Genomic DNA, 23,827 nt, shown 5'->3' with positions numbered 1-23,827 from the left:
TCAGCTTGGCCCCCAGGGAGCCAGCCTTGCTTTGGGTTGTGGGCATCTGGAAGGCCTCCTTTCTCATGGCTGGCCAAGCAGAGGTTCCTGGGGCTGGGGGCCCATTTGCATATTATCTGCATGTGCCCCACAGCCTGCCGGGACTTTCAGGGGCCCCTGGGCCCAGCTCTGCAAAGGTCATTCTTTGACTTCTCCAGGCTTACTTCACTCCCTAACCCCCAGCCACTTGGCACCTTCATTTGCCTATCATTTGCATACATCTGCATGCTAGTTCGGAGAGCCCTGACACTGATGAAATTCACAATGTCTCTTGTCAAACCCAAATCATGTTTATAGCTGGTGCCTCTACCCCCCACCAACCTCCCTGCAGGGCGAACCTTCAGTTTTCCTCCGGACCACAAAGGACTAGGCTGTTCTGGTTAAGGGGCTGCTGCTGTCTCCCTGGAACTTCAGCCGGCACCTGGGACTCACTCCGCTACCTGAGCCACATTTGATCCCTGAGCCTGCAGATTGACAGCTGATCCCCCAAAGCCACGATGGACTGACCAAGGGCAAGTCTTCTCAACCAGTCCTGCCTCGGCAGACGCCAGGACAGGAGCAGACACAAGGGGCTCCAACTCTGAGCGGCCTGCCCCCAGCCTGGTTCAACAGCCAGGAGAGGTGAACCTTAGAAAATTCATCCTCCTTCTCCGAGCCCACCCTCCCTAACCCACCCTCTCCAGACCTCACATTCTGTGCACCCCAGCTCTCCTTCCCTGCCTCTGCCCCCCTCTCCACGACCTCTGGATTACGTCGCTCCAATTAACCCCCTTCTTGCTGAGCCCCCTTCCCCTCCTGCCCTCCTCCTCCCCAGTCCTCTCGTGCCTCTGCTTGAAGCTTCAGCACAGGGTCTGACAAAGGCCGTGGGCTCCTTGCTGCTGGTTGAGCAGCAGGCGATGCAAAGCAAGCAGGTGTGAAAGGGTCGCTACTGGGCCACCCCACTATCGCCTCCCTGTCCTCCTTGGAAAGCGGCCCTCCCCCTCAGCCACAGGCCACTGACAGGGGATCTGGGGGCTGGTAAAAGTCTCATTCCTTGATGGGCAGGCCGTGGGGTTAGAGAGGAGTCAGGAGCGACCGCCGTGTTTGGATCCTGAGCGCCAGGAAGCGGGGAGGTGCCATTCCTGAAGTGGGGAGACGGGGTGGAACAGGTCTGGGAAGGCAGAACAGATCAGGCAGAAAGGAGGTCAGCTTTGGGCAAGTTGAGTTGGAGGTGTCTGAGGCTGAGCAGACGTGGCGCGTCGACATGGCCCGTGGGCTGCTGGAGCTCAGGAGTGAAGTTAAGATTTGGGGTGTAAATCTCGGAGCAGACAGCATGGTGGCGGTGCTTAAAGCCACAGGACTGGATGAGATTGGCCCAGGAGTGGGCACGGACGAGGAAGGGCAACGCCGACACGATGAGGTCAGGGCTGGGGGAAGACGACTGAGATGGAGCACGCTCCAGGTCAGAGGGAAACCGGAGCATGGGTGTCCCGGAGGCCAAGGAATGCATTTCAAGGAAGAAGAAGAGACTGAATGGGTCAAAGGCTGCAGGTGAGGAGAGGTGGCCCTTGGGTACAGCGACTTGGAGGTCACTGGTGACCTTGAGAAGAGCAGTCAGTGGAGTGGAAGGTGGTAAAAGCCCAACTGGAGCAGAGTCAAGAGAGAGTGAGAGGACGTGGGGACAAGGAGTCTAGACAGCCCTTCTGGGGAGATGCAGGGGTCGCTGGCTGGAAGGAACCATCTTGTCGGACAGGAGACACAACAACAAGATGCCCACTGAAGGGCTGATGCTGCAGAGGAGGAACCCGCAATGCAGGAGGGGACATTTAGGGAGCGGTTGGCACCCTGCCCGCATTCGAGGCTCCGCCTCTACTGCGCAAGGGCACGGGATCGCCTGCACGACAGGAGGGTGGCCAAAACCAGGAGCACAGACACTTCACCCACCCACAGAGACAGAGGAAGGCAGAACAGTGGGTGCAGAGGCTGGTGGGTGGGTGACCGTAGCGCTGGGACGCTGAGGATATTCTGTAGGCTCTGTTTTCGCAGAGAAGCAGAGGCGGTGTCCTCAGCTGCGAAGGAGGACTGCAGAAGAGGAGCTGGGGTGAAGGCAGAAGAGAGAGAGCGAAGCGGCCATCGGGTAGGAGGAGAGGGGACAGGCTTGGGACCCTGCAGAACGGCAGGACAGAACTAAGGCCCCACCAGAAGGCCATGGCTCTGAACTAAAAGTGAGCCCGGCTGGGGCAGTGAACTCTCGCAGCCCGCTCAGCTGCACAGGGGAGCAGACCCCGCACTGGATTTCCCCAGAGCTGGGGGCAGGTCACACGAGGGTGAAGAAGCCAAAGGAGGGCTTGTAAGGCAGGTGGGGGCTCTGCAAGGGACAGCTTCTGCCGACTTGGAGAGTGGCAGCTGCCTCTGCGCCAGCCCCGCCCCCTGCTCGAAGTCCTGCCCCTGCGGGTGCCAGAAAGCCCAGCATCCGCTCTGCTCCCTGCTGTGGGTCGTATGTGGCCGTTCCGCCACCCTCACCCCGAAATGAGCCTCTGAGAGGAGCTGGGGAACCGAGCTTCCTACACACTGTTCCTCTGACCTGGAAAGTGCCTCAGACCTCACCCGCCCACAGCGGCCCTCCGCACCAATGCCCCCAGGCCAGCGCCTATGGCTCCTCCCGCCACGAGTCAGACACCAGGGCCATCACTGGGCCTCCTAACCTCTCCTTAGCCCAGCCCTCCTCTCCACCCACCTGTCGCACCCTGGTCCCCGCAGGGCTAACGTGCAGCCAACTCCATCCCCCCATGCACGGCCTCTGTGCGCCCCACACAGCGGCCCGAATCCGTGCACCAGCATCCTGTGCTGGACCGCGCCACGGCCTCCTGACCAGCCTCTTTTTCACCTCGCTGGCCCTGCCAGTTCCATGCCACCCTCCCCAGGGCGCTTTTCCCATCACTCACCTCTCTAAAACCCGCCAGGAGTCCCAGTGCCCTTGAGGAAAGGCCAGCTGTCAGCCCACGTTTCAGGCCAGCTGTGGTCCAGGTGCCCCCCCCCTTTCTTCCTTGGGCTTCTCCTCCGCCCTGACGGCACCTGTCTTGAGGTGCGGCTCACGCCACGCCCACCCTGACGTCTGTTGAATCACCCTTCTCCAGCGTATGGTCTGAGGTGGGGGTCCAGTCAGTACTGTTGACCTGGTGTGTGGATGAAGCTTCTGGAGGCAGGGAAGAGGGAGGGATGGGGGGAGACAAAGGGACTTCTTAGCCAAGTGGCCTCACCGAGCATCGCCTGTTAGAACACAGGCTAATGGCACGTGCCTCCTGATGGAAGGCCAGGAGAAGGACACGACATCACCTAAGGGACATCCTTGCCCCAAAGGGTTTAACCTGCATCTACTCACGAGGAAGCAAGAAGACAATCCCAAATGTGGGATATTCAACACAAACACTGACCAGGGCTCTTTAAAAAGAACAACGTCATAATAGACTTTCAGGGGAGTTCCCATCGTGGCACAGTGGTTAACAAATCCGACTAGGAACCGTGAGGTTGTGGGTTCGATCCCTGCCCTTGCTCAGTGGGTTAAGGACCTGGCGTTGCCGTGAGCTGTGGTGTAGGCCAGGGGCCACAGCCTCGATTCAACCCCTAGCCTGGGAACCTCCATATCCCTCAGGTGTGGCCCCAAAAAGAAAAAAAAAAAAAAGACTTCCAAGAAAAATTAGGGGATTGTTCCAGATTAAAGGAGCCTAAAGAGACATAACTAAATGCAACGTGGGATTCTTCATCAAAAAAGTTTTTTAAGCTCTAAAGGACAGTGCAGGGAGGACAACGACGGAGATTTGAATATGGATTACAGGAGATGAGACTGTATCTTTAAACTGCTTGGATATGATTAAGACGATAGTCATTATGTAGGAAAAATGTCCTTGGCTCAGGGAATTCATGCTGAAGTATCTAGAGGTGAAATGCTGTGATGTCGGCAACTAACTTTCCAAAATTTCAGCGACAGAAAGGAGTGACAGCGGCCACAGGATCGACAATTAGCAAACGGAGGGCTCCAGGTGAAGGTGACACAGGCAAGCGTTCACTGTAGCATCAGGTCTGACAAGATAACCACTTAGGGGAGGAAGGCCATGGAGGGAGCCACTCTGAGGACGGGAGCTCGAGGCCCAGCCCGATGGGGCAGGGGCAGGGGGGACGGCAGCTCGAGCTCCCGCAGCCCGCACGCTGGGCGGTGGGCCTGGCCTGGGCTGGGATGGGCTGGATGCCGGGGTCACCCCATGCCAAGCAGACACCGCCCCAGAGCGGCTCACCCTCTAAGCAGGCTCAGGCACCCCTGTGAGCCAGCCCACTGAGGACAGGGCCCTGCAGGCCACAGCCAGGTCCCAGGGACACCCGCAGGGCAGCCCTCTGCCAGGGCAGGGCTGGCAGGAACTGGGGCCCTAACCCGGCTCTGCCTGAGCCGTGGCCCGAAGCTGGGTCTGGCCCAGGCCTGCCCCCCCCAACACCCCTCCAGGGGCGACAGCCTGCGTGTATCTTCCCGTGAGAGGAGCCAGGCTAAATACGGAGCCCCAGACATAAGATGCCGCTCAAAACAGATTTTCCTGGAAAAGCCCATCTGGCAACGCATGTCTGGAGCATCGTCTGTTGTGAAAGGCAGTGTCGTTCTCCTGCAAGCCGGCGACCGGAACGGGAAGGCCTCAATCCTGCTCTCCGGAAGGCCTAGCCGAGTGCCTCAGTCTCCCCCAGTTCACCCCCTCGCTCCAGATGAAAAGGGGCTCAGACCCAGCGGCCTCCCGACGTGCGCCTCTTCGGAACAAGAACGTAAGACTGGACACGAGCCCATGCTGCAGACAGCTCTGCCCAGGTGCCTGATTCTGCCACTCGCTAACTGGGTGACTTTGAACAAGGAACTTTGCCCGGAGCCTCGGTCACCTCCTCCACAAAATGCCCATAATCCCTGTAAAGGCTGTTGTGTTTCGAGAGTACTTAGCGATTACTCAGTACAAGCGGGGTGAGGCGACAGCTGCCACCCCGCACTCAGTCCTGGCGAAAGCACCAAGTCCTTCTGTCCAGCGAACTCTGCTCCCCCTGCTTCAGGAAACACTACGGATCAGGTCGGCCAGGGGAGCGCAGGCCCCTAGCTGTCAGGACAGGACAGGCGGCAGGGAGGCCTCTCAGACTGGCACAGAGCGCTGCTGGCCCTACAAGGTACCCAAGTCACCCAAGCACCTGGGGTTTCAGCCCCGGCAAAAGGCACCAGCAGGAGAGGCCTTCCAAGGACAGTCCAGTCAACCTTCTATCTCTAGTTGGGCCACCACCCACCTACTCGTCCCAATGATCTAGGCCACAGGCTGGGGACTGGCCATGTTTCGACCAGGACCAAACTTTGTAGTAGCCCCAATCAGAAGCCACTGCCTCTCGCTGTCTGCTGGGCAAAGGGGGCTCCTAGAGGAAGCTCTCTCTTCCAGAGATGTGACATGGGGAAGGGGGCGGCTGGCCCATTTTGCTGATTCAGAGATCACAGGTCATACAGCTCTGGCAACCCCGGAGGTAGGTTCCTAAGCTCCCGAGGAAGGGGTGGAAGAATGACTCTTGTCTGCTGGGCCAGGGGTTGGGCTGGAGCTGATCCTGATGCCCCCGCCCCACTCTCCCTCCAGCTGCCTGAGTATTTCCCACGAAGCAGCTCTTGTTTGCAGGGTCTGGAAGAAGGAGCTGGAGAACCCAGGAGAGTCCCGAGCCCCTCCTCAGACCCAGGCTGCCCACCTGCCCTCTCCCTGCTCCCCATCCCCCACCCTCAAGTTCAGCCTGCCTTATCCTGAGCCTGCCAGGGATTTTAGACCCACTTCCATTGTGGCTGGTGCCTCTGCCCGCCCCCTTCTCTCCCAGGGCCCCCCCACGATGGCCCTAAGATGAAGGGATAGGCTGAGGCAGTGGCCCCATGGGCCTGCGCAGAGACAATGCCCCCCGTTCTGACTCGGAGAGCCCAGGAGGGGCCAGCTAGGCAGGGTGGTCCCCATCAGGACCCCGTGCCCCACCCCAGACCCAACAGCGACTCCAAGGACCCTCCCTCCCTGCAGCGGCCACAGCCATTATGTGCCTCCTGGCCTTGCCCACTGCCTGCCACGCCCCCACGCGAGCCTTGCTCCAGCGGCAGAGCTCAGAGCCGCTGAGGCCTGGCCACCAAGCCAGGCTGTCAAAGTTGGGAAACTGGAAACAGAAATAAATCCTCAAAGCTGCTCTGTGGTAAAGGTGGCTGCCAGCAGGCCCCACACCCAACACCCAAGGTTCCTGGCCAACAAGCTCCCACTGGTACCCCATCAGCGCACACAGATACACTAGGATTAGGCAAAGGGGGTGGGGGGTGGGGGGTCAGGAAACAATTGGGCTGCCGGCCTTGACCCTCCCTGCAGGCTGGCCTGGGGTGCTCTAGCAGTACCCTCTCTCCCTGGCCCAGACTCGGCCATCCCGGGCTTCCTCTTTCGGTCCCATCTCCATGACAACCGTATCCTTCGGATGCTCCTGCCGCCAAGGAATTGATCTCGAATTGTAGCTTTGTTAGCAGACCCAGGCGGGCACGGAGGGCGGAGGGCGGCGCCGCCACCCAGCGTGCTCCCCCCCAAGCAGCCCCTCCAGGGCCCCAGCACGGATTTGGGAGGGGCGGGTCCCGGAGCGCGCTGGCTCTGGGGACGAGGTGGCCCCGCGGCCCCACTCACCGCTCTGGCTCCCAGTCGCTGGGTCCAGCCGCTCACGGTGGGGCCATGCGGAGGCCGCCGCTGGACGGACCGTCCCGCTCCGCCGTGGCTTGTTGGGGCTCCTGCGCCCGCTTCTGTCCCTTCAGGTGCCCGAGCGGCCGGCGGCTGTGGAGAAGCAGAGCAGAGATGGGGGGACTGGCGGCAGGAGGGAGGGAAGGAAGGAGAGGAGGAGGGAGGGAGGAGCGGGAAGGGCGGGGAAAGGCGGGGGACTGCGGGCGGGGGGCGGGGGAGCTGAGGAGGGAGGCGACAGCGGCCGCTGAGGCCACCCGCTGGCCGCTCTGCACGGAGGCCCCGGATCTCCTGCGCTCTGACCCGGCGGGGAAGGGGCGGCCAGCCCCGAGGTGCACCAGCCCTCGCGGGCCCTTTAAGAAAGTGGGGGAGGGGAGCGCTGGGAGGTTCCGCGCCCCCCCCACCCCCCAGCCCAGCCGAGCTCCCCCTGGCCTCTAACCCTGGTGGCCCGCTGGACAGGACAGCACACCTGGTGGGACCCTCGGGGGCGGGGGGGCAGACCCTGAGCCCTCAGGAAGACTCGGCCCTCCTCCAGGTGAAGGAGGGAGGGGGTCCTTGCCCTCCCACCATCTGTTCTTGGTCTGACTCCTTGCCCTCCCCAGCCCCCTGATACCCACACACACACAGCCGTCCAAGGGAGACCCAGCCAGAGGGAGAGAAGTGTGGAGTGAGGTGGCCCATCCCAGAGAGAAGGAGACTGAGCCCTACTTACCTACCTACCTATGGGGACAGAGGGACAGACAGACCTGGGGCACTGGGTGAGCAGAGGGGCTGGGACAGAGCTGGAAGGAAGGCAGTGAGGAGGGGCACCCCAGAGAGGGACCGAGGGGAGAGGCCCTGAGGGCGGGGGAGGGGAATGCAGAGTCCCAGGCCCCAGAGCCCAGTGCTCCGGGCTGCCCCAAGACCCAGCTGGTCACCCTCCACCTTGAGGCCCTCCCCCTCTCCCAGGGGACAGTCTAAAAGGACTTCCTGGCGGTCAGGCTCCTACAGAGCAAGGCTCCAGCCCGCAGAGAGGGATCTAAGGAGCTGGAGAAGTGTGGGGAGGCGGGGAGGGCGAGCATCCCCCCCACCGCCAGGAATCCGGTGCAGCGGGCCTTGCACAGGAAGCCACTTCCCGCCTCTCCCCTTCCACCCCAACCCCCTGGGGGCTGTTCCCCACACCGGCTCCTTCCCACCTGCGGACCTTTGAAGGCACCCCACCTTCTGCCCAGGCAGGCCTTGGTCGTACTGTGCTCAGTGAACTCCTACCCAAACCTCAAATCCCTGTTTAAATGCCTCTTCCTCCATGAAGCTTTCTCGGACCTTCTTTCCACCTGTACACACGCAGACAGTTAGGGACCCTCTTGTTAAGGAGGAGAGGATGAGCTGAGAGGGGCTCTGAGGGCGGCTAAGCTGGGTGGGTGGCGCTGAGCTGTGATCTGCGCCCTCCCCGACTCTCCAGGCTGGAGCTGGGGTTTCAGCTGGGGTTTCACTGCGACACTTCTACGAACTGGGCAGCCAGCACGTGTCAGAGTCCACGGTAAATGCTTTCCACATGTGACATGTAACCCGCAAAACAATCTCACACCCTATTTCACAGATGAGAAAACTGAAACACCAAAAGGACAAGCCAGGAGGTCTGACCTCGCGGACACCGCTGGGCCGCGGACACGGCACTGGCCACACCTCGCATGGCCCTGCACACCCTGGGACATCCCCGCAGCGCCCAGAAACAAGGGGGCCACTGCAGTGCGGGGCCCAGCATCTTGAAGGACACAGAGAGAACGGGGCTTCTGCCCTCCTGCCGGCAAGGCTGGGCAGCCGTCAGCAAGAAGCAAGGGCTGCAGGGGGCAGCGGGGGCGACAGGGCTTTGCACCTCGTCCCTGGGACCCACGGCCTCCAGTCACAGCTGGGCCACCTCTCCGAGCCTCCATGTCCCCATCTGCGCAATGACGATGGTCGCGGCCCCCCTGACGGGGCAGGGAGGGGAAGGAAGGGAGCCGATGTGCTCGGGGGTCCACCGCCCAAGACCACAGAGGCGCCCGGCCGGCCTCCGCTCTTCCAGCCGCAATGACGGCCTTCCTCATGGACGGCAATCTCACGTCTGTCCACCTAGACGGCCCGAGAGCCCCGTGAAGACATGGTCTGCGCTTGCTCACAAGGTACCTCAGCAACCCCCGCACCGCATGGCGTAGTAACTATATGTGAAAAAAAAAAAAAACCAGAGAGAGGGAGGGTCTGGCTGGCTCTGCGCCTAATGTGAGCCAGGCTGGTACACAGGACTGGGCTCCCTGACCTGTCAAACTCTGCAAGCCTTCTGCAGGGGGCATGAGCTGGCCAGGACCGGGAGCCCTGGGTTCTAGTCTGACCACTGCTGCTTCCTGGCTGTGTGGCCACGGGCAGCTGTATCCCCTCCCTGAGCCCCATTTTCCCGTGACTAGTGGAACTTGTCGACAGGCTCAAAGGACTGTCACGAGGCACAGGTGGCTCTGTGCGAGAGAGGGCTGTGGCTGCCACGCGCACAGGAGGGAGGACTATTGTCACTATTCCTTGTGGCCACTTTTGCCTTGAAAGGAACAAGGTCAGTGTCCGCTCAACCAGCAGCCAGAAGGCAATACGTGCCCCAGCATCCCTCCAGGGAAAGAAGCCTCGGCAGCTGCGCCCACTCCTCCTGAGCGTGCGTCTCAGGGAGGCCGGCCCTCCAGGTGGACAGCGGCAGGGGACATGGTTCCCGGCCGACTCGGCCCATCACAGCCTTTGCCACCCCGAGGCCTCTTCCTGACCACCTGCCTCCTTAGGCCCAGGCAGGGGCTCCTGCTCTTCCTCAGCCTCAACAGGGTGGGGCATCCATGGAGGAGAAGAGCCCGGAACCTGAGAACTGCCAGCCATGGGGGAGGCACTCGGGTCCAGGCCTGACTCAGAGAACACTTGAAACCACCATTGCCCAGGTGCCAGCTGCGGGACGGAGGCCTGGGCAGGAGAGGCTGGGGAGGGACTCCCGGGCAAGCCCAGGGCCTCTGCAAGCACCAAGTGTGTGCCAGCCATGCTCCAACCCTGCCCCCAAGGTGAGGGCGACGGGCCACCTCTCCAGGATCTCTCCTGACACTTCCCGCCTCCAAGGTCATAGGCCAGGAGCCTCCCACGCTCCCACGCTCCAGCCTTTCCTAATGAGCTCACTTTGCTCTTGCTGGTCCCCCTCCTGGGAGGCCTTCCCCTCCCCGGCCCTCACCTGACTGATTCCTCCCAACCCTAGAGCCCCTTCTAGCTGCTGTCCCTGTCCCTCCTCCCCCCACCCAGCACAGCAAAGCTCCTAGAAAAATCCACGCTCTTCAACTCCTTTCCCATTCCCTCCTGAACATGCTCCAATCTGACCCTGAGCCCCTCATCCCCACTCCCTCCATCTGGTCTCCACTGACACCACTCATCAAGGTCACCGACACAGCTGCTGAGTACCGAGGTTCAGGTCGGGCACTGCGCAAGGCCCCCTGCGGGGGTGAGGGCTAGAGAGGGAGCTGAGAGCCAGCCCGCTGTGCTCGCACCATGCTGGCTGCCTGGTACAAGGCTGCACTGGCTGGGCGAGGGAAGCCTTCCCCTTGACACCGAGCCGTCTCCCTGCTGTGTGCCCACTTGACCGGCTCTAACTGGAGGGGCCGCCTCTTTCTGCTCTTTGTCCAAAGGGACCGCTCAGACGCCAAATCCCAAAGTCAATTCTCAGACCTCATCTTAACTTATTGCCGGCATTTGGCATAGTAGGTCACCCCCTCCTTCTGGAACTATGTTCTCCTCTTGTCCAGCAGGAGCCACACTGTCCTGGTTTTCCTCCCACCTTGCTGGCTCTGCCCTTCGTCTTCCTTTGCCCATGCCCCTCCCCTCCCTCCCCTCTAAAGGTGCCCCAGGGTGCGGTCGTCCGTCTTGTCCCCCTGCTGTGCCGTGGTGTGCCCACCTTGGCTTCAAGGCCCTTCGCAACCCCGATGAGTCTCAGCCCCGATCTTTTCCCCCTGATGTCAGACCCTCACAGCCAACGTGTGGTCTGAAGGGTCCACTAGGATGTCCAAAGAGCAGCCCCGACTTGGCCCAACCACAGCTTCCTCGGGGCAGTGAACGCCACCAGCATCCTGCCATCGGCGCAGGCGGAAAAACGGGGCGCTAGCTGTCCTTGCCTGTCATCGGCTCACACCCCCCAGCCAATCCCTCAACAAATCCTATGGGATTTGCTTTCAAGGTAGGTCTCCAACTGGCCACTTCTCATCAGTTCCACGGCCACCACCTGGCCTGAGCCTCCATCCTCACTCCCGGGATTATTCCTGTCGCCTCCTCACTGGTCCCCCAGCTTCCACACAGCCCCCTACCCACATTCCGGCACTGCAGCCGGATGGGCCCTGTTCAATGGCAGTCAGATCAGGTCACTCCAGTGTTCGAAATCCTCAAATGGGGAGTTCCCGTCAGGGCTTACCGGAAACAAATCCGACTAGGAACCATGAGGTTGCGGGTTCGATCCCTGGCCTTGCTCAGTGGGTTAAGGATCCGGCGTTGCCGTGAGCTGTGGTGTAGGTCGCAGACACGGCTCTGACCTGGCGTTGCTGTGACTCTGGCGTAGACTGGCAGCTACAGCTCTAATTAGACCCCTAGCCTGGGAACTTCCATATGCCACGAGTGTGGCCCTAGAAAGCAAAAAAAAAAATCCTCAAATGGCTCCCTTGTCACTAAGACTCAAGCCAAGTCTTACAATGGCTACAAGGTCCCACATGCTCTGGTCCCGGTCACCTCTCTGGCGTCACACCTCCCTAGCCACACTGGCCTGCTTGCTGCTCCTCTGTCACATCAGGAAAGCTCCAACCTCAGGGCCTTTGCACTTGCTGTTCCCTGTGCCTCCTCTAACCTCTGCCCCCCCATAGTTGCATGACTCACCCCTCACCCCCTTCAGCTCTCTGCTCAAATGTCATCTTCCCCAACACCCTCCCTAAAATACCAACCCCTCCCTCACCTACGTGTCCCCTTCACCGGCTTTCTTTTCTTCCACAACACCTGTCTGTACACCACGTGTCTACTCACTTCTCCTGGTTCTGGTCTGTGTCCTTCCCGCCACTGCCATCACTGCCCCCAAGCTCCAGAAAGGCAGGAAATGTGCTCCTTCACTTCTGTGACAGCGCCATCCTCCTCCTGCTTCACGACACATATCACACGGTCTGAACTGGACGGTCCAGGAGGGCCAGGACCCTGCTCCCTCCTCGCTGGGTCCCCAGCTCCTCCTGAGCCCAGAGCCAGCACAAAAGGCAATAGAGCCCAAGGATGGATGCACGAGAGGTCATGGGCGAATCCACGCATGGCCCTTGGGACTCTGACAGGGCTGGAGGCAGAGAAGCCGTGCAGTGAGGAGCCAGGGAGGCTGGGAGCCAGAGCGGCTGGAGGTGGCAACCTGGGAGCCCAGGGTCTTGTCTGTTCAGCCCCAACGTTACCTGTGACTCCTGTGCTAACTGGGAGGGAGGGTGAGGCAGAAAGACCATAGCCCCTGGCAGCCCTTGGCTGTGAGGTTAAGGATTCATGCATTCATTCAACAAGTATTTACTGTGTGCTTGTGTGCCAGGCCCTGGGAGGGGGGTGCAGGGCCCAGACTAAGTCCCTCCCTCCACAGCTTACAGCCTATCAGATGATTTCCTGGGGGGAAAAGCTCTCTAGGTGGAGCTTCCGGGGGCTTCTCTGCTTCACCCCATTTTATCACAAGATGAAATCACATTTTAGGTGTGGGTTTTACCAGTCTCCTGCCTCATGTCACCCAGACTGTGAACCCTAAAAAGCACAGGGACTGGGTATCTTGTCAACACTGGATCCCCAGCATCTAGTAACGGTCTCGAGTGTAGCAGGAGCTCAGCAAGTATCATATGAATGGATGGATGAATGACACCTGAGCAGAAGAGAAGCAGGCCCCTGAAGAAGGTGAAGACTGGGGCTTGCAGCCAAGAGGAGAAGGCAGGGCACTCCTGAGCAAGGCCCCTTGGAGGGAGCAAGGCCATGGGCAGGAGCTGAGGGAGCCTGCTCAGGCTCTGAGAACTGCCCCACCCCCTCCCCGGCAAACCTGGCCCTGCCAGCACTGGTCCGGGGCTGGTGGACAAAGCCCCACGAGGAGTGCCAGGGACTTGCAGTGCCTAGAGCCAGCCGGCTGCGGGCCCGGGGCACAGGCAAAGCCTGGCCCAGAACTTTGTCTGAGGGCCTTTGTGGGCCTCTGGGAGCCCGTCCAGGAGAATGCCCGGAACTGGCCAGGGTGGGATGGGGTGCCCGCCACGGCTTCCGGAGGTCCAGCTGGCCATCCAGGCCTGGCTTAATGAGGGCTTAGAGAAAGATCTCCTTCTGCGCCCCAAATCCTTACCCTTGGGGAGCTAACACCAGCCCATCTCAGGAAGTCGGAGCTGCTGGGATGAGAGTGCCCAGTAGATACCAGTCCGGTTTCGGAGGCCCAGGCGATGGGGCTCACCTGAGCTAGGATTGAAGCGCACCCTTCCCCGCACTGCACGTGTTGCCCCGGGAAACCCAGCTGGAGGGAGGGAGACAAGCCTCTTTCAAAGCGGAGGGACCTGGGACAGGGCGCCGCCAACCGGGAAGGTCCAGGGAAGGCGAGCTCGGGGCTAGAAGGGGAGCCGCGCGAGGCCCACGAGGCTCTCTGCCTCCCTCTGGTGGTCACACTCCGAACTACCAGAGCGTCCCGCGTCACAGCGCCACGCACCCAGGTCCTGGGTCCTCCGCGCGGGACAGCCCGGCTCTGTCCCTCTCCCTTTTCCAGAAAGGAAGCGAAGAGCGGTCACAGAGGTCATCCCCTTGCCTCAGCAGCAGGCCCAGCCGCGCCCTGAGGTCCAGTCGCAGGCCCTCTGTAACCCACCTCCGTGCTGGATGCTCGCTCGTTCTGCAAGTTCTCTACCTGGACCAACCTGACCATTTCCTTAACTTGGTTCAGGTCGTCTCCGAAAACCATGCGCTTTCACAACACAGACAGAAAACTGAGGCTCCACCGATTATCTCACGGTGACCCAGGCCCACCTTCCGTGGAACTGATGGGAGGACAGGTCCCTCTTGGAGCTCAGCCGAGAAGGCAGGCGTCTAACTGGCAGAAAAGCCACAGGCCGCCCGGCCCAACCCCTTCCGGAGCCCTTCCGCGCGTCCCCGGCCTGGAATGGGCTCTTTTGAGGTCGGGGCGCCACCTGCTGGCATCTGTGAGACTTGCACCTGCTCCACCAGACACGCACAGGCGCGAGACCGAGGGTATCAGAGCAGCTGCCTTGAATTAAGGCTGTTGGGTGAGCCAGGTTCACGCTAAGTTCTTGGCATTCTCTCATTTCACGCATTATCCCATTTCGTCCTCGCAGAATCCCTGTGAGGTGGACATCATTCATCCCATTTTACCCATGAGGACAATGAAGCTAGGAAAGTTAGGTGACCTACACCACCAAGTTTAAAAAAAAAAAAAGGAAAGGACCCCAGACTCCGCTCTCTGGTGTGTAATTTGTCCCCGGTGTGCACTTCAACTGGGCTCTTCCGCCTGCACGGGAGGGGATGGGGGAGCGACAGCTCAGGAAGGGGAGACATCCCCCTCCCTACTTGCCTCCCTGCCTTGGGCGCGATCCATCTCAGCTTAGTTTGACGCTGATAGAGCAGCTGTTCTTGCCCCATTAGTGTCCATGGCCTTCTCTCCTGACAGCTTGGGGGCTCCACGACGACAGGACCAAGGCAAATCTGTTCCCATGTTCTCTCCACTCAGCACTGACAACTGAACACCCTCGTGTGCCGAGCCCATCCCACCTGGGGCTGCACCTGCGGGCTCCACTCACCCTCTCCCTCATTCCCCGGTTCAGGAGCTCAGGCAGGTACAATACAAGCGGTTGTAAGTGACAGAAACGGGCTGCAGTGAAAGGGGGGATCGAGTAAATCCAGGTTCCCGCAGGTGGTCCTTCTCCACATCGGGAACCCCGTATTCCTCCCCGTATTCATTGCCAGGCAAGCCCCTCCAAAAAAATGCAGCTCAGTCAGCTCTGACCTAACGTCCAGCTTTGCGGGAAGAAGCCCTCCCTAGCCCAAGGATGGAAGCAAAAGTCTTAGGATTCAGTCCTTGGCCCCGCCCGCAAAATATGCACAGCCCTGAACCAGCCACTGTGGCCTAAGGAGCTACTGCCCACCCCCCAGGAGTGAGGAGTGGGGGATCCACAGGGGCTGATGGTAGGAGGGGCAGGTCCCAGAGGAAACCGGAGAGGAGTCCCCAGGAAGAGGAAGCTGCTGCTGCTCAGCGGACAGCACTGAGCTCGATGAGCCTGGCCACGCCAGAAGCCCACCTTTTCTTGGCTCCCAGATTCTTCTTCTTTTTTTTAATCTGAGGCGTTTGAGTCACAAATGTCACAGCTGCAGCAACGCCAGGTCAGGGATCAAACCTGCATCCCAGCGCTCCAGTAATAGTACCCATCCATTGCACCACAGAGGGAACTCACCCCATTTTTAGACCGCAGACCCCTTTCCAAATTATCGTCCTTCCTTCCTGCGTTCAGCAAACTGTTCCTGAGCCACGACACGGTCTCTGTTCCAGGTGAATCGTATCAGTAAACAAAAGCGGTGAAAATCCTTGCCCTCCTGAAGCACGCCCATTGGGTTGGGGGGGGGCAGAAAGAAATAATGAATAAGTAAAAGGTATAATATTATAGACAATGATGAGTGCAGGAGGGAGGGCAGCTTACAGGGGAAAGAGGGCAGCAGGACAGCTATCAGGAGGGTACATGGGGGAGGGGTGTTGCAACTTAAACACGGGGCCACTGGTGGACACCTTGAGAGGGTGAATTTGAGCAAAGACAGAAAGAGGTAAACGAATTTGTCGTGTAGCCATCTGGGGGCGGGGGTGAGATTTCCAAGGAACAGGAACAGCCAGTGCAAAGACCCTGAGGCTGGCGTGTGCCTGGTGTTTTCCTGGAACAGCAAAGAGCAGAGGGAACAGAGGAGTGTGGCGGAGAGGAGGTGGAGAAGTCGGGGGCCGGCTGACATAGGACCTTGGAGGCCACTGTAAGGACTTTGGCTTTGACTCTGAATGACATGAGAGCCACCCAAGCCTTGGGAAAAAGAACTGGCCTGATTTGACTTGCAGTTTCAAAGGGTCCCTCTGGCTGCTGTGTTGGGGCTGGGTCGGAGGGGTTGGGGCTGGGCCTGGAGACCAGCGAGGAGGCAGTGACAGTCCCAGGTGACAGGGACTCGGCCCAGGGTGGTGGCAGTGGAGCTGGTGAGAAGTGGCCAGACTCTGGATGTGTTTTGAAGTGAAAGCCAATACGATGAATTCGGGGTGGGGTGTGGGGTGTAAGAGAAAGGGGCGGTGTGAGTGGAGAAGAGGGGGTGAGGGGCAACGGGCTCCCACCGCGCAGCTCAGGGAACAGCTGTGACTGCGTCGCTTTGCTGTACAACAGAAACTGGAGAAACGCTGTAAATCAACTCTAATAAAAATACATATTTTTTTTAAAAAAAGGAGTGAAGAGTAACGTGAGGACCTGAACAGGAAGATGGAGCTGCCAGGAAGCAGGTGGGGCCGTGGAGAAGAAGGTGTTGCAGGGGCACAGGTGGCGGCTGAGACATCAGCTGGCCGCCCAGGCGGAGATGCCCGACCGACAGTGGACACGTGAGCAAGGCTGGGGGTGGCGATGGACATTCCAGGGAAGTCCTGAGGCCACGGGGGGCAGTGGGGGCGGGTACGGGAGGAAAGAAGCCCTGAGGGGCTCCCGCAGGATGCGGTGGGCGGGGAAGAAGCATCTGGAAAGGTAGAGGAAAAGCGGGAGCATGTGGGGTCCCGTCACCAAGGGAAGCAACCACTTCAAGGAGGAAAGAGATGGACGGTGTCAAACACGCCTGATGGTTCACGTGACATGAGAACTGAAAACTGACCTTGAGCCCTAACGACGTGGACGTCACCGAGACCTTGATGAGAGTCAGCGCGGTGGGAAGGGCCGGCAGAACCTGATAACAGTTAACAAGCTTGATAGGAGCATCATTCACCAGAGCCAAGAGGTGGGTACAACCCAAGGGTCCAGGAGATGAAGGGACCAGCAAAACCTGGGAGAGCAGGTCTTGAGAGGCGAGCCGCCACGCGCCGTCCTTGGCCTTGGACTTATTTGGTCCATAGGTTTGGGGGAGTTTTTTGGAATCAATAACCTGGATAAAGACCTAGAAGCAGGAGTTCCCGTGTGGCCAGTGGTTAATGAATCCAACTAGGAACATGAGGTTGCGGGTTCGATCCCTGCCCTTGCTCAGTGGGTTAACGATCCGTGTTGCCGTGAGCTGTGGTGTAGGTTGCAGACAGGCTCGGATCCCGCGTTGCTGTGGCTCTGGTTTAGGCTGGTGGCTACAGCTCCTATTCGACCCCTAGCCTGGGAACCTCCATATGCCGCGGGAGCAGCCCAAAGAAATAGCAAAAAGAAAAAAAAAAAAAAAAAAAAAAAAAGACCTAGAAGCATACCCAGCATGCTTGAAGAAGCTGGGAGACGGAGGCAGACAACATCCAAAGCCAAAAAGAGGAGTTCCCATCATGGCGCAGTGGAAACAATCCGACTCGCAGCCTTGAGGACGCAGGTTCATCCCTACCGGCTCAGTGGGTTAAGGATCCGGTGTTGCCGTGAGCTGTGGTGTAGGTCGCAGACGCAGCTCGGATCCCGCCTGGCTGTGGCTGTGGTGTAAGCCAGCGGCTACAGCTCTGATTGGACCCCCAGCCTGGGAACCTCCACATGCCCCGGGTGCAGCCCTAAAAAGACAAAAACAAACAAAAAAGAACAAAGACCCAAAAAGAGGCAACAGAGGGAGTGGTCAAGACCATGATGCCTTGGAGTTCCCATTGTGGCGCAGTGGTTAACGAATCCAACTAGGAACCATGAGGTTGTGGGTTCAATCCCTGGCTTTGCTTGGTGGGTAAAGGATCCAGCATAGCCCTGAGCTGTGGTGTGGGTCACAGATGAGGCTTGGATCCCGCGTTGCTGTGCCTGTGACGTAGGCCGGTGGCTACAGCTCCAATTAGACCCCTAGCCTAGGAACCTATGCCGCAGGAGCAGCTCAAGAAAGGCAAAAAGACACCCCCCCAAAAAAAAAAAGACCACGACGCCTAGACCCAATTCCCAGCCCAGGTGTGACTGGGTCAATGTGGGCAGGTAACTTAAGCTCTCAGTGCCTCAATTTCCTCAGCTCTGAAATGGGGATAACTGCAGTTCCCTGGTGGCACAGCAATTTAAGGACCCAGGCTTAGGTCACTGCTGTGGCGTGGGTTGAACCCCTGGCCTGGGAACTTCCATATGCCACAGGCACAGGGAAAAAAACAAAAAAAAAAACACAGATGAACAGATGGAGGGAGGGGAGATGCTCGGATGATGAGAGAGCAAATATAAACTGTCAGATCTGGGCAGTGGCTACATGGGTAGACTTTGTTCAACTTTTCTGTGTGTGCAAAATGTTTACTCCCCCCGACTGTACCAACACACACACTGGCATCCGTCTGGAGGGAAAGTCCTGGGGAGCTGGCAGAGCTTGTCTTCGAGGCGTGGGATGGGGGATAGTTTTTCCTGGTGTGCATTTTCTAACTTCCCATCACAAACACATGTTTTGGACCGAGAAAAAGGTAGTCACCAGAGAAGAGCCCATTCCCACCCAGAGGTTACGCGGTGGAGATGGAGGGCCGGAAAGGTTACTTCTGGGGGTCTGGGACCTGTAAGCTGGAGAGAAGGCTGGCATAGCGGTGACAGGGCACAGACCTCGCTAGAGCCGGCTGGGGCATGCATGCAGCACACAGAGGTGGGTGCTGGTGCTCCACGGGGTGGAAGGGGAACCAGGAGACAGCACAAGAAAGCCAGTCTGGTGTCACTAAAAGGAACTGTCCTACCATGGAACAGGCTGCCTTTTAAGGCAGTGAGCTCCCTGTCACATGAGGTGTGCAAGCAAGATGGGTAGCTGGCAGGAGGGTTAGAGAGGAGATTTCTAGCCCTTTCCAATGAAAGTGCATAGGGCCACAGCCCCTGCATCGCTGCATGACCTTGGATGCCTTTCTGTTTCCCTCTGGGCCTCAGTCTGCCCCCTCTGTTCAGTGGTCTCAGCTAAAACTATCCATGTACTTTTTCTGCAAAGATGGCCAAACCACCGGAGCTCCCCTTGCAGCTCAGTGGGTTAAAAACCAACTAGTAGGAGTTCCCGTCGTGGCGCAGTGGTTAACGAATCCGACTAGGAACCATGAGGTTGCGGGTTCGATCCCTGCCCTTGCTCAGTGGGTTAACGATCCAGCGTTGCCATGAGCTGTGGTGTAGGTCGCAGACATGGCTCGGATCCTGCGTTGCTGTGGCTCTGGCGTAGGCTGGTGGCTACAGCTCCGATTCGACCCCTAGCCTGGGAACCTCCATATGCCGCTGGAGCGGCCCAAGAAAAGGCAAAAAGACAAAAAAAAAAAAAAAAAAAACAAAAACAAAACCAACTAGTAGCCATGAGGATGAGGGTTTGATCCCTGGCCTTGCCCAGTGGGTTAGGATCTGGTGTTGCCTCAAGCTTCAGTGTAGGTTGCAGATGGGCTCCGATTCGACCCCTAGTCTGAGAACTTCCATATGCTGCAGGTACGGCTCTGAAAAGAAAAGAAATAGATGGGGCGGACTCTGGTGGTATCCCATTTACAGTCCTTGAGACTTGGGCCTGATGCTCAGTTGAGATTCAGCAGGGAGAGCCGGGGCTCCAGAGGCAGGCCAGGGGCTCAGGCCGCAGCCCTCAGCCAAGAGGAAAGTCAGAACAAGGGTTGATGTTACTACACCTTGTTATTCCCGTGATGATGGGAATACATCTGAGCTCACCCCAGAGTCCCGAACCCCCTCCTCCCAAAGGGAGGACCTCAGGGAGGGGTCGGAAGTCCTAGCCTCCCTCCCCAGGCTGTCGTGGTCCTGCCCAAGAGGGAGCCTGCTCTGATGAAGTAGGAATGGTGGGGGCCAGGGAGCGCCAAGAGACAGATCAACAAACCAGCACTCATCTGCAGAGGGCGTCATTCACGGCAGGCAGTAGTTAGAGCACAGGCGAAGGTCAAGCAGGCCTGGTCTAAACGCCCTGCTGAGTGACCTTGGGCAAGCGGCTGCACTTCTCTGAGCCTGTGAGGATGTGGCTGAGGATAAAATGAGACTCCACCGGGATGGTGATGAGCTCGTGGCTTTCTTTTATTCTCACACGCACAGTCGCTGGAGGCAGAAACAAACACAGAGCCCCGCAGAGTTCGCCCCCAGATCTGCCCGCCCCTCGGTCCCACCCCTCCAGCCCCGCCTTCCTCTCCCACCGCTTCCTCCCTCCCCTTCACCTCCTCAGGGTCCTCGGCTGCCCCCGTGCGGCCTTTCTCGGTACTGCATCAGCCCGCCCGGGTTACCCAGTCCTTGGCCCCCGCGTCCATTGCAAAGGTGAGGCGCCGCGTCATCCATCTCCTGGCCTCGGGCGGGCAAGCCGTCGTCTCCAAACCCTCAAAGACTTCATCATTCTCGGAGACCAGCCTCAACTCTTACGTATGGCTCCGGATCCTTCTTGCTGCTTTCCAGGCTGCTGGCAGGAGCCGCGGAAGCAGCACTGCACCCTGCTGGCTGGGGCGGCCATGCGGAAGCAGGGAGGTGGGCACAGGATGCACTTGAGAGAGACGATCACCTATGGAACGGGGGCCTCTGGGAGTGGCCAGACACACACACACACAAGCACCCACACGCCCAGGCCGCCAGGTGCACACACACAGGCACACACACCCGAAAGCACCAAGTGCCCATGTGTGCACCTGTCCCTGTCACGCACAGCGCCATCACTGCCCAGTCAGCCCCATTTTCCCTCTGTCCCTCCTGTGCCGTGTTCCCCTCCACCCCTCTCCCGCCCACACCTAAGGAAACCAGTGCTTACTGTAAACTGCAAATACAAATTCCTTTCCACGCCTAAAGCCTCGGATCACCTAGCCCGCCCCTCAGACCTCATCTCCCACCCCCATGCCCTCGCCCATTACTCACTATTTCTCCAGCAAACACATGGCTTCAGGCCCCTCGCGCTTCTGTTTCCTCTTCGGGAAGTGTTCTTCCCCCAGGTCCTCCAGTGCCTGCCTCCTCCCTGTCTTTTAGGCCCAGTTTATTTTATTTTTGTCTTTTTAGGGCCACACCCACAGCATATGGAGGTTCCCAGGCTAGGGGTCGAATTAGAGCTGTAACCACTGGCCTACACCAGAGCCACAGCAACGCTGGATCCTTAACCCACTGAGCAAGGTCGGGGATCAAACCTGCATCCTCATGGACGCTTGTCAGATTCGTCTCTGCTGAGCCATGATGGGAACTCCAAAGGCCCCATTGAAATACCTTCTGGACCACCAGAGCTAAGAGGCCCCTGACCTCCGTTCTCTCCAAGCGTGGTTCCTTCAAAATGTGTATCCTCTTCATTAGAGAAACACACATCAAAACCACGGCGAGATTCCACCTCCCATCCATTAGAATGACTACTTTAAAAAAGGCAGGAAATAAGTGTTGGTGAGGATACAAAGAAATTGGAACACTGGCGCATGATTAGTGGGAATGTCAAAGGGTGCAGCCACCGTAGGAAACGATCGCCCCCCCAAAATTAAAAATAGAATGAATGTATAATCCAACAATTCCACTTCTGGGGATATACACTAAAGAACAGAAAAGCAGGTCTCGAAACGATATTTGTACACCCATGTTCATAGCAGCACGACTCACAAGAGCCAAGAGGTGGAAGCAACCCACGTGTCCATCAACGGATGAATGGAGACATAAAATGTGGTGCACAGACACAGTGCAACATGACTGTCCTTCAAAAGGAAGGGAATTCTGGAGTTCCCGTCTTGGCTCAGCAGAAACAAATCTGACTAGTATCCATAGGAATGCAGGTTCGATCCCTGGGCTCGCTCAGTGGGTTAAGGATCCAGTGTTGCCGTGAGCTGTGGTGTAGGCCACACACATAGCTTAGATCTGGCGTTGATGTGGCTGTTCCCGAGGCCGGCATCTGTAGCTCGATTTGATCCCTAGCCTGGGAACCTCCACATGCCACAGGTGCAGCCCTAAAAAGACAAAAAAAAAAAAAAAAAAAAAAAAAGAAGAAGGGAATTCTGACACATGCTACAGCATGGATGAACCTCAAGGACATCATCCTAGGTGACATAAGCCAGTTACAAGATGACAAATACTGCATGATTCCACTTAAGTGAGCTCTGCAGAGTGGTCAGATTCATAGAGACAAAAAGTAAAATGGTGGTCGTCAGGGGCTGGGGGGTACAGAAGGGGGCGCTATAGTTTAATGGGTACAGAGTTTCAGGTTTGCAAAATGAAAAGAGTTCTGGGAGTTCCCGTTGTGGCTCAGTGGTTAATGAATCCAACTAGGAACCATGAGGTTGCAGGTTTGATCCCTGGCCTTGCTCGGTAGGTTAAGGATCCGGTGTTGCCCTGAGCTGTGGTGTAGGTTGCAGACTCGGCTCGGATCCTGTGTTGCTGTGGCTCTGGTGTAGGCCGGTGGCTACAACTCCGATTAGACCCCTAGCCTAGGAACCTCCATATGAGCGGGAGCGGCCCAAGAAAAGGAAAAAAAAAAAAAAGAAAAGCATTCTGGAGATGACAGCAGGGATGATTGCACAACAATGTGCATGTACTTAATGCTAGTGAACTGTACACTTCAAAATGGTTGAGACAGTGCTTTTGTTAGTTGTCTCTAACCACAATTAAAACTAATAAAATGGACTTTCTGCTGTGGCTCAGTGGCTACGAACCTAACTAGTATCCATGAGGATGTGGGTTTGATCCCTGGCCTCACTCAGTGGGTTAAGGATCCAGCATTGCCATGAGCTGTGGTGTAGGTGGCAGACGAGGCTCGGATCTAGCGCTGCTGGGGCTGTGGCTTCAGCCAGCACCTGCAGCTCAGATTCGAGCCCCAGCCTAGGAACTTCCATATGCTGCAGGTGTGGCCCTAAAAGAAAATTATAGGCCAGTATCTTTGATGAATATAGACACAAAAATTCTCAACAAAATTTTAGCCAGCAGCATGTAAAAAAGATCATACACCACAACCAAGTGGGATTCATCCCAAGTTCACAAGGATGGTTCAACCTACGCAAATCAATCATCATGCACCACATCAACAGAAGAAAAGTCAAAAACCACATGGTCGTCTCAAAAGATGCAGAAAAAGCATCTGACAAAACCCAACATCCATTCATGATAAAAACGCTTACCAAAGGGGGTAGAGAGGGAACACACCTGAACACAATCAAAACCATTTATGACAAACCCACCGCCAATATAATACTCAACAGAGAAAAGCCGAAAGCCTTCCTGCTAACATCTGCAACAAGACAAGGATGCCCACTCTCACCCCTTTTTTCAACACTCCAGTACTGGAAGTCCTAGCACAGCAATCAGACAAACTAAAGAAATACAAGGCATCCAAACTGAAAGAGAAGAGGTAAAACTGTCACTGTATGCAGAGGACATGATGCTATATACAGAAAACCCTAAGGACTCCACCCAAAAACTACTGGCAGTAAACAATGAATTCAGCAAAGTAGCAAGATATAAGCTGAACATTCAGAAATCAGTTGCATTTCTGTATACTAACAATGAAATGTTAGAAAAGGAATATAAAAATATCTTCTAAAATCAAACCCCCCAAAAAATGAAATACCTAGGAATAAACCTAAGGATGTGAAAGACTCATATGCTGAGAACTATAAAACATCAATTGAGGAAATTAAAAAGGATTCAAAGAAATGGAAAGATATTCCATGCTCCTGGATTGGAAGAAGTAATATTGTTAAAATGCCCACAGCACCCAAAGCAATCTACAGATTCAATTCAATCCTGATCAAATTACCCATATTTTTCACAGAACTAGAACAAATCATCCAAAAATTTATATGGAACCATAAAAGACCCTGAATTGCCAAAGCAATCCTGACGGAAAAAAAAACCAAGCAGAAGGCCTAACTCTCCCAGACTTCAGACAATATTACAAAGCTACAGTCATCACGACAGTGTGGTACTGGTACCAAAACAGACATACGGACCAACGTACAGAACAGAGAACTCAGAAATAAACCCAGA

General features: G+C 57.4%; 1 protein-coding gene across 6 annotated transcripts in view; it reads right to left on the bottom strand.

The window, feature by feature from the left end:
* PSD2 (pleckstrin and Sec7 domain containing 2) overlaps positions 1-20,933 on the bottom strand; it is a 66,988-nt gene extending 46,055 nt beyond the window's left edge. For 2 of the 6 annotated variants that reach the window (XM_021084876.1, XM_021084873.1), the window contains exons 1-6: positions 20,056-20,933; positions 19,728-19,939; positions 16,638-16,709; positions 15,209-15,347; positions 6,714-6,857; positions 2,964-3,214 (exon numbers count right to left, since the gene is read on the bottom strand). The gene's annotated coding sequence lies outside the window, so the exon portion shown is untranslated. Of the gene's footprint in view, positions 1-2,963; positions 3,215-6,713; positions 6,858-13,769; positions 13,919-15,208; positions 15,348-16,637; positions 16,710-19,727; positions 19,940-20,055 lie in introns of those variants that run through there. The other 4 variants (XM_021084878.1, XM_021084877.1, XM_021084874.1 and 1 more) reach the window with 3 other exon arrangements.

This window comes from Sus scrofa, chromosome 2 (genome assembly GCF_000003025.6).
Source record: "Sus scrofa isolate TJ Tabasco breed Duroc chromosome 2, Sscrofa11.1, whole genome shotgun sequence".
Taxonomy (NCBI): domain Eukaryota; kingdom Metazoa; phylum Chordata; class Mammalia; order Artiodactyla; family Suidae; genus Sus; species Sus scrofa.
Note: the sequence above shows the minus strand (reverse complement) of the source record. Positions and strands in the feature narration are given on the sequence as shown.